At 43.8% G+C, this 18,572-nt stretch overlaps 1 protein-coding gene across 1 annotated transcript in view; it reads left to right on the top strand.

Annotated features, from left to right (window-relative positions):
* LOC126184416 (mucin-5AC-like) overlaps positions 1-18,572 on the top strand; it is a 309,546-nt gene that overhangs the window by 91,339 nt on the left and 199,635 nt on the right. The window lies entirely within an intron of this gene.

Consider the following 18,572-nt stretch of genomic DNA (forward strand, 5'->3'; position numbering starts at 1 on the left):
ATATGGAAACCATTTATTGAAAATGGCTGACATGGTGCAACTCTCAAGCAAATTGTGCATATGCGCAAATCGTACAACTGTGATTAATCACTGGATAGATGCATATAGCTTGGATATTGTTTCTGTATTAATTTTTTGCACTGCCTGTGATGAAGTGACTGCATTTGCAGGATGGTGTTCTGCAGACTGAAATTTACATTGACACCCAGAAGTCATACCAAATTGGTAAATGCCCGGACAAAGCCCTTGAATACACGGGAGCCAATTACATCTAGCGGTTGGTAGTATCTTGTGCCATCTAATGGTATTGTCAATACAGAAATGACGTTGTCTTCTGCTCCGTGTCCTCCATGCGCTGATAAACTTTTGCAACCAGAAAACAAGTCGACTGTTAAAACTGATTTATTATCGCCTTAGATGATTTCATAAAACACCTCTTCTCATCCCTTCTATAAGAATTCCTTGTTCTCGTTTCCAGAAAGTGAGGTGACGACAGTGTTGTCCATGTGAAACAAACTTATTTGACATGCAACCCAAACAGTCCATTTGGGTCTTTTAAAACAATAAATAGTGGTGATTGAGTGTTCATTTGCCGGTATCGTTGGCATTATTGTGTAACTGAGTCCTATTACTGATGAACTGCATGACTGTGATGTTGACTATGCTACAAATATAGCACCATTCTTATCCATCATCTATCAGAGATCATTGGTACAGCGGAAAGTTCCATGGGACTGGAAGAAGGCCCAGGTCATAGCAATCTATAGAAAGGGTAGGAAATCGGATGCACATAATTACCGGCCAATTTCACTGACATCGATTTGTTGTAGAATCATGGAACATATTTTGTGTTCAGAGATAATGACCTTTCTAGACTCTGAGAAGCTCATCTGCAGAAACCAGCACGGTTTTAGGAAACAGCGGTCATGCGAGACACAGCTGGCCCTCTTTGTGCATGATATACAACAGGCTCTAGATACCGGCTCCCAGGTTGATGCCATATTTCTCGACTTTTGAAAGGCGTTCGACTCAGTTCCGCACTGTCGCTTGCTACAAAAAGTGCCTGCTTACAGTCTGTCCAGTGACATAAGCGGTTGGATAGAAAGTTTTTCAACAGGCACAAGTGTAACTTCATGTGTGCCCCAGGGCAGCGTAATAGGTCCTCTGCTTGATTTACAAAAATGATCTGGTTGATGGTATTGACAGTGGCCTTAGACTGTTTGCCGATGATGCTGTAGTCTACAGGAAAGTAGTATCAGACGAAAGTTGTGAACAAATCAATGAGGACTTGCAGAAAATAAATGTGTGGTGTAATGACTGGCAGTTATCTCTCAATATTAGTAACTGTAACCTACTGCGTGTAACAAGGCGAAAATCCCCATTAATGTATGAGTACAAAATAAATGATCAGTCTTTGGAAGCAGTAACATCAGTCAAGTATCTGGGTGTGACTATTCGAAATGATCTCAACTGGAATGATCAGATTACACAAGTAATGGGTAAGGCGAACTCTAGATTGCGGTTTATTGGTAGAATCCTGAAGCGATGCAGTCCTTCAACAAAGGAAATAGCTTACAATACATTAGTTCGTCCAGTCTTAGAGCATTGTTCGTCTGTATGGGACCCAGTTGGGTCTGATTCAAGAAATTGAGAAGGTCTAAAGAAGAGCAGCAAGATTCGTGACTGGTACATTTAGCCATCGTGAGAGCGTTACAAATATCATGGAAAGTTTGATGTGGGACACACTTGCAGATAGACGACGCGCTAAACAGAAGGGACTGCTCACTAAATTCCGAAATCCAGTCTTCACCGAGGATGTAGAGCATATATTATTACCACCGACTATCAAATCGCGTAATGATCATCATTCAAAGATAAGGGAAATAGAGCTCATACTGAGACGTTCAGACAATCGTTTTTCCCATGTGCGATCCGCGAGTGGAACAGAGAGGGGGAAATATGACTTCAGTGCAAATTGTGCCTTCCGCCACACACCGCTTGGTGGCTAGCAGATTATATATGTAGATGTAGACATCTTTTATTCCTTTTTTTGCAAGAGTTCGACCTGATGTCATTTCTAAATTATACCCACTCTGATCCATATTGTAAACATTTTCTTTACCGTCCACTTCCATAACAGCTCTGGTCTCAGCAACAAATTTTTTCACAGGCAGTAATTACTGCTGTTTTCGTACATAGCGAGTGGTGTATCGAGAGGTTGTAACAATGGAAAATTGTACTGAAATGCAGGAGGATCTGCAGCGAATTGACGCATGGTGCAGGGAATGGCAATTGAATCTCAATGTAGACAAGTGTAATGTGCTGCGAATACACAGAAAGATAGATCCTTTATCATTTAGCTACAAAATAGCAGGTCAGCAACTGGAAGTGGTTAATACCATAAATTATCTGGGAGTACGCATTAGGAGTGATTTAAAATGGAATGATCATATAATGTTGATCGTCGGTAAAGCAGATGCCAGACTAAGATTCATTGGAAGAATCCTAAGGAAATGCAATCCGAAAACAAAGGAAGTAGGTTACAGTACGCTTGTTCGCCCACTGCTTGAATACTGCTCAGCAGTGTGGGATCCGTACCAGATAGGGTTGATAGAAGATATAGAGAAGATCCAACGGAGAGCAGCGCGCTTCGTTACAGGATCATTCAGTAATCGCGAAAGCGTTACGGAGATGATAGATAAACTCCAGTGGAAGACTCTGCAGGAGAGACGCTCAGTAGCTCGGTATGGGCTTTTGTCAAAGTTTCGAAAACATACCTTCACCGAAGAGTCATGCAGTATATTGCTCCCTCCTACGTATATCTCGCGAAGAGACCATGAGGATAAAATCAGAGAGATTAGAGCCCACACAGAGGCATACCGACAATCCTTCTTTCCACGAAGAATACGAGACTGGAATAGAAGGGAGAACCGATAGAGGTACTTAAGGTACCCTCCGCCACACACCGTCAGGTGGCTTGCGGAGTATGGATGTAGATGTAGATGTAGATGTAGCTTTTATGTTGGTGTAACATGGTTATCTTTCATGACACAATACCATATTTCTTCTTGAAGGTGTAAATCCACTCAGCAGATGCATTGAAACCAGAGGCATTGAAGTTATTTAGGTTGACCTCCATTGTAGCTTGATTGCCCCACTACTGTTCATTAACGTCACAGGTCATGAACTTACCACTGTATGCATTGTTACATTTATCTAAACAGATAGTATTTTATTTTACAAGCTTTTGACAATGTATACCATGGTTTTCAATGTATTTGTTGTAACTGCGGCCAGGATGGTCGCGGTGTAGCAATGACGGAAAGCATGGTGGGACCCACGGAGAGGCCTGTGAACAACAACAACACAACGGGAGAGGATGGACACAACAACGAAGGACGGAACGAATACAACAAGATCGAACAACTGAGTCACAAGGAAATGAACACGTCCACTCGTACACAGAACAAGGAAGTAAACTGTCTAGCGTGAAGCGAGGTGTAAACCAACGTACGCGAGAGTAGACTGGCTGGCTGAGCGCGAGGCAGGTGCTTATGTACTCTATCGGGGGTGCCGCTATTGGCTGCTGGGACCACGTGTTCCACTGTGGCGCCCTCACACTAAAAGTGGGCCAGGAGGCGTGCGCCGCCACAGCTTACGGCGCGATGGTGCAGAGACCTCTATGGCTCTTCGAAGCCCATGACGTCTGGTGCGGATTCAAATTCCACGGCGCACCATACCAGAGTATCTATTCTAAACATACAGATCCCTTTTCTGTTTTAATAATTTAAAGTTCTTCTTGATGGTCTTCAAAGATGGAGTCCTCTTATTTCCACTGTTCCATAAGGCAGTGGCCCACTGCATATATTGCTCTGTTACAGACATGGGCAAAGTCGTATGCAAGGATTTTATATTGTCAAAGCAGCCTTCACCATCACTGACATCCCCAGTTGCACGTCCCAACCCCTTCAAAACAATGAAAATGTTTGATGAGTGTGACTATGGTGAAATGGCAGCTTCATTATCACCATCGTCTTCCACTTGTATACATGCACCGAATGTCAACCAACTATTTTCTTCTATATTTACTGGGTTGCCACAGGTTCTGGAAATCAGGGAATTTCAAACACATCAGAGAAATATTAGGGAAATTTGAAAAAAAAAGAAACACTGGAAAAATTTCATGTGTGTCTCGGTAGATGAAATGGTTTGTGTACTGAGGTGTCATGCGTTGTCGCTGGCTGGGTGCAACTGAGTACGTGCGCCTACTCCCTCATTCTTATTGCTTCTCCCCTTCCTACCACTCATCTTGGCTTGCAGTCAGTGCTGCCACAGCTTCTTGCCGCCAGCCTAGCAGCTGCTGATGAGAGGCAGGGAGGCATGAGTGGTTTGTTTGGATCTGATTCTCAGAGATCGTTGACACACTGGCCAGAGATGGCAGTCATTTGTGGATGAGTTGTGTCTGATTGTGTGTGTGCTCTTGTTTTCTGTCAAAAGCTTTGGCTGAAAATTTTGTTGTGAGAGTGTGATGGTTTTTTCTACGTGCCTGGCTGCGGCTGAGCGATCATCTTTACAGTGAGTTGCTACCTATCTTCATTAGTATTGATTCTCAGAGTATTTAAACAAGTTACCTGTTGTATGGATTGATCATCGCTGTCTCATTTCATCGACATGCTGTCGGTGACTTGTGAATAGCTGGCCACACAAGTGGATTTCCAAAACGGACCAAAACCACAAGCTGGCTGTTTCTGCGGGTATCTGTAATGGGCCGGTTCTGCCAATCTGAAGCCATTCGGTTCCCACTAACGTGCAGGCCCTGCCTGTCGGATCTAGTCTCACCAATCTGCCCACAGCCCGGGTCTGTTTGTGTGTGGTGTAATGCGGTGGATTTTCATAGTTTATCCGTGGACCCAGGATTGTGGTGCTCCTTGGCAGGCCAGAGGCCATGGGCAGAGGATTTCAGGAATTGCGACTGTCTCACCGCAAGTATGTTGTACAGTGTGGCATTTTATAGACATTTTATTTGTTCTAGTACATTTTGGCACTTCAAAAGTAGTTAATATGTTAGAGAGTATGGACGATAAGAAGAAGAAAATTGAGTCAGTCGCTGACAGTTTGTACGCTATGTACCCAAGTATTTGTCAAAACAAAAATCACACAACACCTGTAAAATAATAGATAGAACACAGTGGAAAGTAACCAACAATAACGAACATAGTGGAACCAACATATTACATAATTCTTCCCTGCCTTATACACTTCTTTCAAGAGTCCTACTTTCTTCTAAGGTTATTTCTGAAATCAGTGAAAGTATTTTAAATCTGTATTGCGACTCTAAAGAAATGCACATTTTTGTCACCAAATGTGTTTCGTTTTATTGAAACAAATTATCAGTGGTCAATGAAACACACATACCATTTGGCTTGCTTCATTACAAAAGATGTTCATGGTATTACTTAGATTTTTGCTCACATCAGAAAACGCTGTATGCTTGCAAGACCCCTTTTTTAGATATTTCCTCATTTGCACTATGGTGTCTTGTACCATAGCTGCAAAGACAGATTTTCAACTTACGTCTTAGCTTATCCTTGAGACGCTAAAACTTGTTTGGAAAATATGGAAATATCAGGGAATTTCGCTTAGGGAAACTTGTGGCAATCCTGTATTAGCGTGTCTTTGTCTGGAGGTCCATGTAGTTGTCTATCATATCTGCAACAAAGTTGAAAGATATAAGGAAAGGCATAAAGAAAACGTCATGTGCTTTTGTTTACCGCGAATAGAAGTTAGTCCAAAAAGCGAATATTGCTGCTTACTGGTCATGACCTTCAGGAGTTCTGGTTCTTTGACATTTAATTGTTGCAGTTAAACCATCATTCCATACTGCTTCCAGAGGAGTCGCACAACGGCTTGTGGGTTCACCGACATCACAAACACAATCTTCTTGCTAAACTCCACATGCAGTACTTCGCGTTCTGACATTACAGGCCGCAGTGAGGTGGGGCATGTGACAAACAACCCGAACATGCGAATGCTTAAAAGCTGTACGTTGAGAGGGCCGTACCTGTGTAGTATCTGTATAATGGCCAAAATAAGATTGAGATAAGATTACTGGGGTTGACATTTACCTCTTGTGTTTTTTTGTCAAGAAAATACTAGGTCTAGTTGATGAAGTTCCTTTGTAAGACATTTGACACTGCGCTGGGATCTTTCAGTAATAATAGACATCACCATCCAATGCGGTCCCTGAGAGACTGCATTATTCACGACATTGAGAAAGCCTCAAATGAAACATTGTCGTGACCATGTACACTTGTAATTTTGTTTGAAATCTCCTATAATTTTATCAATATCATTTATTGTGACAGATTAAACAATTCTTTCAGAATGGTATAGTCAGATGACAGATTGTTTTCCCTATTACTATTATTTAGTTGATGTGTTAGTAGAGCCGTAGATGCTTTTTCATAGTAATAGTTACGAGGGGTAGTCATAAATAAAGTTATAGACAGGTACTTGTCTGCAGTCCTAGTACATGGAGAAATTCCCACACCACAAAATTGCACAAACTGCTGATGGACTGTACCTGTTTGTTTGGGCACTGTAGTGTGGGAGTTTCATTGTGTACCTGGCCTGCAGACGTGTACCCACAAAAGATTAACTATTAACCTCTTTAGGTGGTAATTAAAACTTTTGATTTCCTCTTCTATCGAGTTACTAACATTCCATAGAATCTGTGGGGCATTTTGAGTAATGCTATCAAATGGTAAGCTCTCCAGGTAACTTGTCCAGTTTTTGTTGTGTTTTGGTTTAAAGAACCAGAAGCAGAACATATATTTTTCAGTTCTGTTCGCATATGCTCGGTGCATATTTTTGTGACCGCTGCTGTGAGTGGGAATCTTTGCTTCTTGCTCAGATTACGAGGAAGCTTAGAAAGCATACATCCTTAACTTTCAGTGAGTATGTGTAGATGAAGTGAGTGTGTTTTCTTATTTATTTTATTTTATTTTATTTTATTTTGTTTTATCTTTGCAGTTGAAAGATTATCCCAGTGGCCTTTTGTTACTGATCTATTGACACAAGTGTTACTTGGCTTATAACATGGTACACATGTAAGAAAGGAGATGGAGGAGAGGAAATTATTACAGAGAATAATGTTTTATATGCAGCTGACATGTTTTTCTTCCCCTCCCCTCTCTCAGACAGCATGAGATTTTCCCCCTGCTGGTACTTTCCTATCTTCAGGTGCTCTTTACAACCCCCTCCATTAGTTTTCACATGACCCTTGTCATGGCCTCTCGAGCTGTCCAAAGATCTTCCATTTGAAGAACTTTGTATTTTATCTTCTTTTTTGTGAGAATTGTTAGTTTACTCATTTAATTGAAGTGTAATGTGAGGCTTGTGGATAATTTGTGGAAATATATAGTATTTTGAATTTGACCGGTCATGCAATTTGCACTCGAATACGTAATTTTTCTGATATTCTTTCTTTTATGCTCAATATTTTCTGCAGATATGGCTTGGAATTGCCACTATCAGTGAAACCTATGTCATCTCAAAGACATAAAAGACTTGCTGTTGTGCAGTGAAGAAGACCCTCTCCGTGTCTGAGGATTTGAGGGAGGAGAGTGACATCGATCCACAAGATGAGGTGGAAGAAAGTGTCAAGAAAGTGACAACAAAACAAGAAACTTTCATTTCGGAAAATTTAATATGACTGTGTTGACAAATGAGCCAGCTGGCTAAAGACATTGCATGGGCTCTCGAAGCATCAGCACTTCCCTTCATGGAGGTGTGAGAAATGCTAAGAATGCTCAAACTGCAATTGAATGTTGGAATAATTTATTCACTGATGACATACTTGATGTGTTTGTCAGATACAAGAACCGCTATGTGGACACTATTGAAGATGATTTCTACAGAGGGAGGGACATTAGTTCAACATGTCATTGATGTAAGACCTTCTATTGGCTCATTGTACCTAGCAGGGCGGCACAGAGTGTCAAAAGTCTGGATGAATTTTGGGGTATTGAAGGCAACAGCATGGAAAAATTCATCCTCGTGAAGAATCTCAAATGGTTTAAGACCCTGATACGTTTCCTTTGTTTCGAAGACCTAACAACCAAAGCTCAAAGGAAAGAATTTGACTCCTTTGCTCCGATTTGTAATGTGTTCGGAAAGGTTTGTGGAAAACTGTCAGAGGACCTATTGCATCAAGGATTAACAATAGATGTGTTTTTCAATAGCATGTATCCTAAAAAACAAACAAATGTGAAATAAAACTTGTTGTTTTAATTGACACTTAGAGGATTCACACAGTCAACATACACAGGGAATGTGTAAGCCTACTACACTTGGACCCAATCCCAATACCACTTCTGCTAACTGGTTTTCTGATTTGGAGCTCAACGGTTATTTGAGACCAAAGTTTCTGTTGTATGTTATATAGCCATCAGGAAACAAAATGAAAGGATATTGCTGTCACATTTAATTGTTATAAAAGGGGAAAGAGAATACTGCATGAAAACAAAAATTTAATTTGTGTATCTTCGATTCATAATGATGATGCCATTGATCCCAAATATGGAAGGAGAAAGTTCAACAAAAGGTGACGTTGATACTACAGATCACGTGTTACAACATGAACTGAAACACCAAGAGCTGCCTAATAATCTTTTTCACAATGTTGAATGTGATGGTATCAATCCCCAGGTTAATCATCTTGGAAGGCAACTGTATAAACTGCATAGAAGAGTGTATATAAAAATGTTGGCTCATTAACTGGTTCTTGGAGAGTTATTCTAAAGAAGATTGGAAAGGGTTGGAATACCCTGTATCCTGCAAAGCTGGTTGAAAATATTTCTCCTCATTGAAGAACAAGGCAAATCGCCAACTCTCTCCCATCCCAAAGGATGTAGATGCAACACCTGCATGATAGAAACAAGTCTCAGAAGGATGTCAAACTATGAATGTAGAAAATTTCACAATGTGATGTGCATGTTCCATGCAAATATGGTCTGCCAGATTTGCTTCTCTGTGCGCTAATCCAGTTTTCTCTTACTGCTAAGTTAGTGCTAAAGATACCAGTAGCTTATAAGTACCCTAAAACTGAAATTTTTTGCTTAATTTTCCTGATTAATAAAAGGCATGCATTGAAACTACAACTGTTTGGTGGCGACTTAAAAATTTCGGTCCTTTCTGTTTTATTGCATTTGTTATTTATTTATTTATTTTACCCAGTTTCGTATGTTCTCTTTCTACACAACCCCATGAAAGTCACTGATTACATTTAGGGCACTTAAATTGTGAATCTGAAAAATAGATGATTCTGTCATTGCTTATCCAGCTTATTGTGCCCAAATTAAAGAGTCCCCAAGTTACGTGTGACAAAGGGTTAGCAGGTCTTTTTTAAATGTTACATATTGTTATTGGGAGTAGAAGTGGGGTTTTTGCAGGCAGTCTATTTCACACACTATTTGTTTCACTCATAAATGAATACTTTCTTATATTGTTTCTTTGAGCACTAGCTCTAATTTTGTTCTAGATTCAGATTTCCAATTTATTTTGGCAGTTTAATTTTTTAAATAGTTCTTTCCTTATATTTTTTGTATTTAGCATTTGTAAAGAACATTTAGTGAGATTTTCTCCTCCTTTGATATAACGTTTCGCAGCATCTTCCCTTCAGGGAGCTCCCATCTCCTTCGTGAGCACGTGTATGATGAGGATGAAGCCCCAAGCTATTTCAGCCCTTACTGTGCTATAGTATTTCATCTCTATCATTCTTTCTCTGACTGTCTTTCTCGTTTTGGCAGCCTTTGATGTCCCCTAGGTTCTGCTTTCCTTTCTTGCAATATTCATTCATTTACTGTTTATCATCTTTTTGATGTAGTAATTTTTGGGTCCCTTCTTGGAGTGACCATTTTCCAGATTTTTCTCTTTGACATGGATCGACTGGCGAAGAATACTTGTAATAGTGCCTACTGCACGCAATGTTAATGATCGCATGTGCACAGTATGTATATAGACTCTTACAAGTAGTTCAAAGTCAATGTGGTAGTCAACTTGACTGATGGGGTCATTATGTACACTTTTGGTTGAGCCCCCTGACATCCAGTGCTCTGTGGTAATCTTCCATTCTGTCAGGACTGTGCTTGCCTCGAGAGGGCTTCTAGAGGGATCTGTATATTGGTCCACACAGATGTCATCAGCGAGTAGCTTCTGCTGCATTCCGTGTTGGAAGCAGTTGTGGTGCTGATGCAACTGAGATAGGTGATAACCATTTGAAACTTTTTTTTAAGTCCAGGTGGGCAACCTACATTGAGTTGACCACATTACACCTTAATCCAACCACTTCCTCCCCCCTCCCCTTTTTTACTACTTGGGAACTTCAGTGCACCCACACAACACTACCACCACCCCAATGACGATCTTTGTGACAATGGCCACTTTCCAATTATCCTGTCGCTTTCTTGCTGCCGCCAGATGGAAAGACTACCACATTGGGTGCTTTGAAGAGCCAACTGCAAGTTGTATGCCTTTGCTGTTATCTTCTCACCCCGACTCTGTCAGATTGCATCGACCCCCCCCCCCCCAGGGGGCTCACCACTCTGGCAGGTTTGTGCTTGGCTGCTATGGGACCCCAGCCGTTGCAGCATTTTTCCCTTCCGTGGTGCATGTCTATCCTCTTCCTATTCTTTTTCCCCTCCCTTGGGGATTTATTGGGAATGTTCTGCTTTCTGTCGCTGATGTACGAACAGTCTCACCTTTATTTTTGGCTCCCTTTTACTCTCTGTTTCCCTTCTCCTCTCTTTCCTCCGTTTCGGCATTTGAGGATCTCCCTTTTTCTTCTTCCTCCCTGTGCACTCCTGAAGGCCGGCCCACACGTCTAGCGTGTAACAGGTGACTGGATAACGCGTAATTCCCAGCCCTGTGTCAACAGGTAGGGTTCACACATACCCCCTGGTACAGGCCAGGCCCATGGAGGGGTGATTGCCTGAGCTGCAACCTTCGCAAATTGCCAATTGGCCCCTCTGTCAGATGTTCAGGAGGTGTGACCTGAGATGTAAACAGTCACCTAAGGTGGGTGTGCCCCCTTGTGAAGGGAGCCCCCAGTTAGACGGAGCACACCATCAGAGACGCTGGCAATCGTGGGGGATTTTCTCGCAATGAGTCACTCATCTTCCCAATCGACGTCTACAAAATGTAACGTAATGAGGTTATTGACTCGAAGACCCTTCCTGCTGCACCACGGTTCCTTGTGGTCTCTCATACTGAAGACAGTCAGTTCTCCGCTACAGGCAATCTGTTTATTATTCAGAAAGATGTTGATGCAGTTGCTGGCATTGTGAAATCCTGCTGTCGTTTACGGAATGGGACTTTGCTTTTGGAGATGGCTTCTGATTCCCAAACGCAACACCTGCTTGCTGCCTTGCTTCTGCATAGCTACCTGTTCGTGTTGAGGCTCACAGAACTTTTGAGTTCTTCCCGTGGTGTAATTTACACCAGGCTGCTTGATGGTCTAACTGAGACTGAAATATACAATTTTACCTCTCCGATCAGGATGTCATTGCCGTCTATCATGTGATGAAAAAGGTAGATTCCTCCTTAGCGCCCACCCACACTCTTTTCCTCACCTTTGATAGGATGATGCTGGTGTCCAAGCTCAAAGCAGGGTATGAAATTATCACAGTCCGGCTGTACATTCTGAACCCAATGCGCTGCTACCAATGTCATCATTTTAACCACACTAGAACATCTTGTTGACACCCTGCCAAATGTGCAACCTGTGGCAGGGATGCACACGAGTGTGATTGTCCACCTCCTCCTCCCCGCTATATCAACTGCAATGGCAGCCATGCCGCCTTCTCTCGGGATTGTCCCGTGTATCTAGCTAGCTGAGTGGGCTGTCCAAGAGGTTTGGGTAAAGGAAAAAGTGCCACACCCAGTAGCTCGCAAGTTACTGGCTAGTCGCAAACCCTGTGTTCTCCTGTCTGGCACATATAGTTCTGTTCTTGTTACCCCTTGCTCCATGAAAGACATGGCCATGCAGACATGCACCCTCAAATTCGGCTCGGAGGTTGTGAAATCACCCAGTGTCAAGGTAGCATTGCCATCCCCGTCCCACTGTGCAACAAACTGTCAAACTCTTGCCTCAAGGGGCAAAGCCATGACTACACAACCAATAGGCAGGAAAGGACAGGAGGAGTACTCCCGTGAAGACCACCTCTGTCCCTCCAGCCTTCCTCTGTCCCTCCAGCCAAACAACACCCGAGTCATCCTCTAACCGGAAAGGCTCAAAGAAGTCCAGGTCTTCTCCTTCACCAACTGTTCTCCTTCGATCCTGTTCGACAGCGTTGCCATGTGCTACCTTAGCCCGCCCGGCCTCTGTCACTCCAGTGCACATCGCCAATCATTTTTCAGTGTTGGACTCCACAGACTGACCTCACAAGCAAGCCGATGCTTTTGTGGACCCCATGGAGCTGGATCCTCCTGCTCCTGTACCCTGTAGTAGTAGTGACTCTACACTAGCTGTCACTCGGTGGCTGCCGAGTTGACACCCCTCCATCTCTTCCTTCTCATGACTGTCCTCCAATGGAACGTTTGCGGCCTTTGGTCGCCCAAAGAGGATTTACGGCTGCTTTTATCATCACAGCATCCCCTTCTACTCTGCCTTCAGGAAATGAAATTGCGCCCTCAGGGCCGCTTTGAGCTTTCACATAACTTACTGATTCATTTTGACCTTTCCCGTGAGGTTGGATTTCTGTCTCATGGCAGTGTAATACTAGTCGTACGGGATGACCTTCATACTCAACCAATCTCCCTGACTACCCATCTTCAAACTGTTGCAGTTCACCTTTCCCTTCCCCGCCTGACTTTCTCCCTCTGTACCATTTATGTACCTGCGTCCTTCGATGTCACCAGGGCAGACTTCCTTCAACTTTTTGGGCAGCTACCTCCGCCGTTTTTGCTACTCGGTGACTTTAATGGGCATCATTCCCTCTGGGGTTCCCTCAGGACCTGTCAGAGAGGTGCTGTCTTGGCTGACTTTCGTAACCAACTCAACCTCTTCTGCCTTAACACTGGATCATCCACTTCCCTTTCCGACTCCTCACACACCTATTCTGACTGCCCAGCTTGCCCATTGTCTTGAGTGGTCTGTTTTCTGACATCTATTCCAGCAACCATTTCCCGTGTGCTCTCCGTTCGCTGACTCCTACCGCATCCACATGTACGTCCAAATGGCAGCTTACTGACTGGCAGCTTTACTCCTCCCTGGCAACCTTCCACCCTTTACTCTGTCGCATGAGCCAACCTCCGACAGCTCTCTAGGACCAAGATCCATTCCCCAATTTCTGGCCTGACAGTAGCAGAAGATGTTATTGTGGACCCTATTGCTATCTCGAACACTTGGGCCACCATTTTTTGGAAGTTTCGAGCTCTTCGCAGTATCACCCTGCCTTCCTCCATCGGAAATGAGTGAAGGAGGCTTGGGTGATACCCTTCTCTTCTCCAAATCGTGAGTGGTACAATGCCGTCTTCACTATGAGGGAGCCCGATCATGCTCTCAATTCATCCTGGTCCTCTGCGCCAGGGCTAGATGCCATCCACATTCAGATGTTGCAGCACCTTTCTCTTGCGAACAAGCAACTTCTGCTTAACACATACAACCGCATCTGGGCAGAGGGCACATTTCCTGGATGCTGGCATGCCGCCACCATCATACCCATACCTTAGCCTGGCAAGGACAAAAACCTTTCTTCTGGCTACTGCCCCATCTCTCTCACCAGCTGCATTTGCAAAGTGATGGAATGTATGATACATGCCCGGCTGGTTTAGTGGCTTGAGTCTCGACATTTACTAACGATTGCACTATGTGGATTTCAAGTGCAGCGTTCTGCAGTTGACCATCTCGTTACTTTGTCCACACGTGTCATGAATGGTTTTCTGCGGAAATCCCAGTCTGTGGCCATGTTCTTCGATTTGGAGAAGGCCTACGACACCTGCTAGAGAACTGGTACCCTCCGTACTCTTTACACGTGGGGGTTCTGTGGGCGCCTGCCCTGTTTTCTTCGGGCATTTTTACAAGACCGAGATTTCAAGGTGCATGTGGGTTCTGCCTTGTCAGATGCCTTTATCCAGGAAAATGTTGTGCTTCAGGGTTTTGTCCTCAGCGTCGTCCTCTTTGCTATCGCCATTAACCCTATAATGGCGTGTCCTCCACCGGGCATCTCAGGCTCTCTTTTTGTAGACAATTTTGCCATCAATTTCAGTTCTCCACAGACCTGTCTCACTGAGTGGTGTCTTCAGTGCTGCCTTGATCATCTTTACTCCTGGAGCATCGACAATGGCTTTCGCTTTTCCCCTGACAAAACTGTCTGTCTGAATTTCGGGTGGTGCAAATGGTTTCTCCCAACATCTCTACATCTTGGGCCTGTAGCCCTTCCGTTCATTGAAACTACGCAATTTCTGGGACTCATGCTCGATAGGAAACTCTCTTTGTCCTCCCATGTGTCTTCCCTGGCAGCCCGCTGTATGCGGTCCCCCAATCTCATGTGTGTCCTCAATGGTACTTCCTGGGGTGCCTATTGAACCACCCTTCTGCATTTGTACCGGCCCGTTGTCCATTCGAAACTCGACTGTGGGTGCTTTGTTTATCCATCTGCACTTCCATACCTCTTACGCCATCTCAACACTGTCCTCCATCATGGCATCCATTTGGCCACAGGCGACTTTTACACTATCCCGGTTGAGAGTCTGTGTGCTGAACTTCCACTGTCCTACCGCCGGGACTTTCTCCACAGCTTCGCGATAGTACCTTTCTCTTCACTGATGGCTCTCGGACTGACCATGGGGTCAGGCTGTGCCTTCGTCATTGGCACCCGTGTCTTTCGATATCGGCTTCTGGCGAACTCCTCAGTATTTACAGCCAAGCTCTTTGTGTTGTATCAGACCACGGAGTACATCTGGCGACACAGCCTTTCCAATTGTGTCCTCTGCTCAAACTCACTCAGTGCCCTCCAAAGTCTGTGTGTGCTGTACACTGCTCATCCTTAGTGCAGCGGGTCCAGGAAAACTGTCACTTGCTCACTCTTCCTGGAGTCAGTGTCATGTTTCTGTGGGTCCCTGGTCATGTTGGTCTGCCAGGAAATGAGGCTGCTGACGCAGCTGCCAAGGCTGCAGTCCTTGTACCTCAGCCTACGAGTACCTCTGATGATCTCTGCTGTGTTGCCGTCTGTCAGGAGTGGTGGTCCTTTGGCATCGCCAATGGTCGTCCCTTCACGGGAATGAGCTTCGGCTCATTAAGCCTCTCCCAGCGCCTTGGACGACCTTCTCTCTGCCTTCCTGCTGGCTACGTATTGGGCACTGCCTTTTTAGCCATCGTCATTTGCTAAGTGGCGTTACCGCACCACTTTGATCGCGTTGTGTCCAAATTTAACCTGTCTACCACATCCTGCTGGTATGCCCATTTCTTAACAATTTAAGTTCCAGCTGGGGTTTGCTGTCTGATTTATCAGCCGTTTTAGCGAATGATGCGCGGGCTGTCTACCGCGTTTTACTTTTTATCTGCCGAGGCAATATGGCGAAGGCCATTTAATTTTTAGCTTTGGACCTCCATTTCTGCGTGGTGTTTTTTTTTAGCCCTTTTTCCACGTGCCTGTTTTTAGCTGTCTCCTATTCTGTCCATTGGGACTGACGTATAGTCGTTTAACTCCTCTGTGTGTTCGTGCTCTTTAGTTTTGACTTGGGTCCATATGACCCCAGTTGTTTTTGCGCCCTAAAACAAAACAAAACAGGTTGCATCAACGAGGTTGTGAAACGCATCTTTGAAGTGATCACCAACACTACTGGAACTGCTATTATTTTTTGTCCATCACCAGCTGGTGGGATGGTAGACCAAAGATATTGCTATAGCTGTTCAGGATTGCCGAAGAACATTTCAAGTGACATCCTTCGCAGACCACCCTTATTACTTTTAGGGACTTGATGTTAAGGCTCGCTGTCTTAATTAAATTCAGTAAGGAGGAATGCTGGGAGAACTATGTCTTATTCCTGCTATGTCTTATTCCTGGTAATGTGTGCCTTTTCGTCCCTGGTGTGGGCCGAGCTCCATATTATTCTGGGCTGCCAAAGACGCACAACAGTACTGGGTCGCTTCCTTCAGGATGATCTCTGTACTGATGTGTCAGCTCTTGCTGAACACATTGTGAGCCATTTTGTGAGAGTGCCAGTGTCCTCTTCTTACAAGGCTGCCTTCCAGATGTCTAAGCGGCGAATTGAAGACATCCCCCTCTCCTCTGTCCCTCGGTATGCCAAATTATATAATGTTTAAGTCATTTTTAAGTTGTCCACCTCAACTGTTTTCACAAGTATTTAGTTTATTGTATCTTTTATGACTGACATATTTTGGCCTCACAGGCCATTTCCAAGTGCAGTAGGTGTTGATGGGTAGTTATCAAACGGTGGCTCTAGCCAATCTGAAAGCGAGTACATAATGTGCAAGTGTCAGAATTAAAACCAGGAACTTACTGTGTCCAATAATAGACATTTTTATAACTAATCCCACGTTATAGGACACAATATATGCTCACTTTCATTGTTTAACAGCAACACGGTAAGCTTTCTGGTTTTAATTCTGATGCTAGCCCGTTATGTGCCCACTTTCAGATCAGCTATATCTTCTGTTTAACAATAACACGTTGAGACATACTGCACTTGAAAATGGTCTGTATGACCAGAATTGGTCATTTGTGCTACATAAAATTAATTGAATACTTGTGAGATACATCAGAGGTGGAAAATTTCAAAATGTCCTTTAACAAATATACGATTATGATACCCCACATGAAGAATATTATAATTATATAATTAACCATTCACTGACTGGGGATGGCTTCAGTTTCATGCCTTGTCTCATGATATTATGTGGACACCATATCCTGGCAGTTAGGTTGAATGTGTTATGAACTGTTGTTGCATAAGATACTGGTGGAGGTTGGGCCTGAACTACCAATGCCAATTACAGCAAACCATTGCGCTGTAGCCACTATCAAATACTTTGTGTACTTCAATTTACTTTGCATTGTGGATTGCTTGTTTTCTTTTATTATTTTGACATGAGTGAAGAGACTAATCCTGGAGCATAAAGCGATTCAAATGCGACTCTCACCACAACAAAAGAAATCGACAATGCCTATAATTGTTATGTCAGTTCTGCTTTCATGGAAGCAATAGGAAAGCAGACTTTGGACGGCAGCCCTCCGAGAGGGAGGCTTGGCTTATTCCCCCGGACCATGCCTTTCCCATCGGGCAATCTAATTCTCGCTTGTTCATGGTCGTGGCCGACTGCCACGATATACTGTCCACGTAATACAGCCATGATTCCACTCACTGTCAGATGATACATAATCTGACTGTTACTTAATGACTCCTGCCTTCTTGAGCACAACTCTTGAGGTGTGTATTATGTTACTATAGTATGTACCGGGCTCTGGTGCAGCCCTGCTTGGACTTTTGTTGCCAGGTTTATGGCTAAGTGGCGCCTCTGACTCTCAGAGACAGGAGGCAGGGCATCACCGATTGTAAATTTTTAATCTGTGTATTGCAGATTGATTTCAGCTACTGTGTAGCTATCTTCAGTGCAATTATCTTCAAGTTATGATGACTCATCGTAAATAAAATTGCACATGGTACCACATTTGCTGCCCCTTCTGCCCCCTGCCAAAAAAAAAAAAGTGTGTGTGTGTGTGTGTGTGTGTGTGTGTGTGTGTGTGTGTGTGTGTGTGTGTGTTAAACCCAGTCAACCATATGGCCATGGCCATTGGTGTCTTCCGGACTAGTTCCACAGACAATTTCTGATGACACCAATCGCCATTGGACAATATCCTGATCATCCAACATATCTTCTTCCTTTTGCATACAGGGCATATTGACCCTTATACATCTGCTCTCGAGTGGGGTTGTGTTTACTTGCACCCCGATCCTCCCCCTCTCCTGTTTCTGGCACCCAGACCGTGAATTAGGACCAATATACTTCAAAAACACTAAGTCTCAGTTGCCCCCTTGACCTTTCAGTGTCTGCTCTTTTCAGTTCTTTGCTAGTATTAGGGTGCTGCTGTCTTTTACATTGGCGGCCCTAAAGCCAAGGATAGAACGGGTTACACTTTTACCTCTCTCACTGGTCGGTATGTCATTTTCAAATTTGGTTTTATAGCCCCTTTTATTAAGATTTATATAACACTTTCCGTGGGACCCTTTAAGAGTGGGACACCTGATATTACTTGTTGCAGTAATTATGTTGCCTGTCACTATGCAATTTTTAAGTGCCATGGAGATAACCTAGCGAGGTGGCACAATTGTTACCACACTGGACTTGCATTCAGGAGGACGATGATTCAAACCTGCGTTCAACCATCCTGATTTAGGTTTTCTGTGATTTCCGTATCAATTCAGCAAAATGCCAGGATGGTTGTTTGAAAGGGCACAGCCCACTTCCTTCCCTAATCCGATGGGGCTGATGACCTCACTGTTTGGCCCCTTCCCCCAAATCAACCAACCAACCAACCAACCAACCACCA

Source organism: Schistocerca cancellata, chromosome 4, assembly GCF_023864275.1.
Source record: "Schistocerca cancellata isolate TAMUIC-IGC-003103 chromosome 4, iqSchCanc2.1, whole genome shotgun sequence".
Taxonomy (NCBI): Eukaryota; Metazoa; Arthropoda; class Insecta; order Orthoptera; family Acrididae; genus Schistocerca; species Schistocerca cancellata.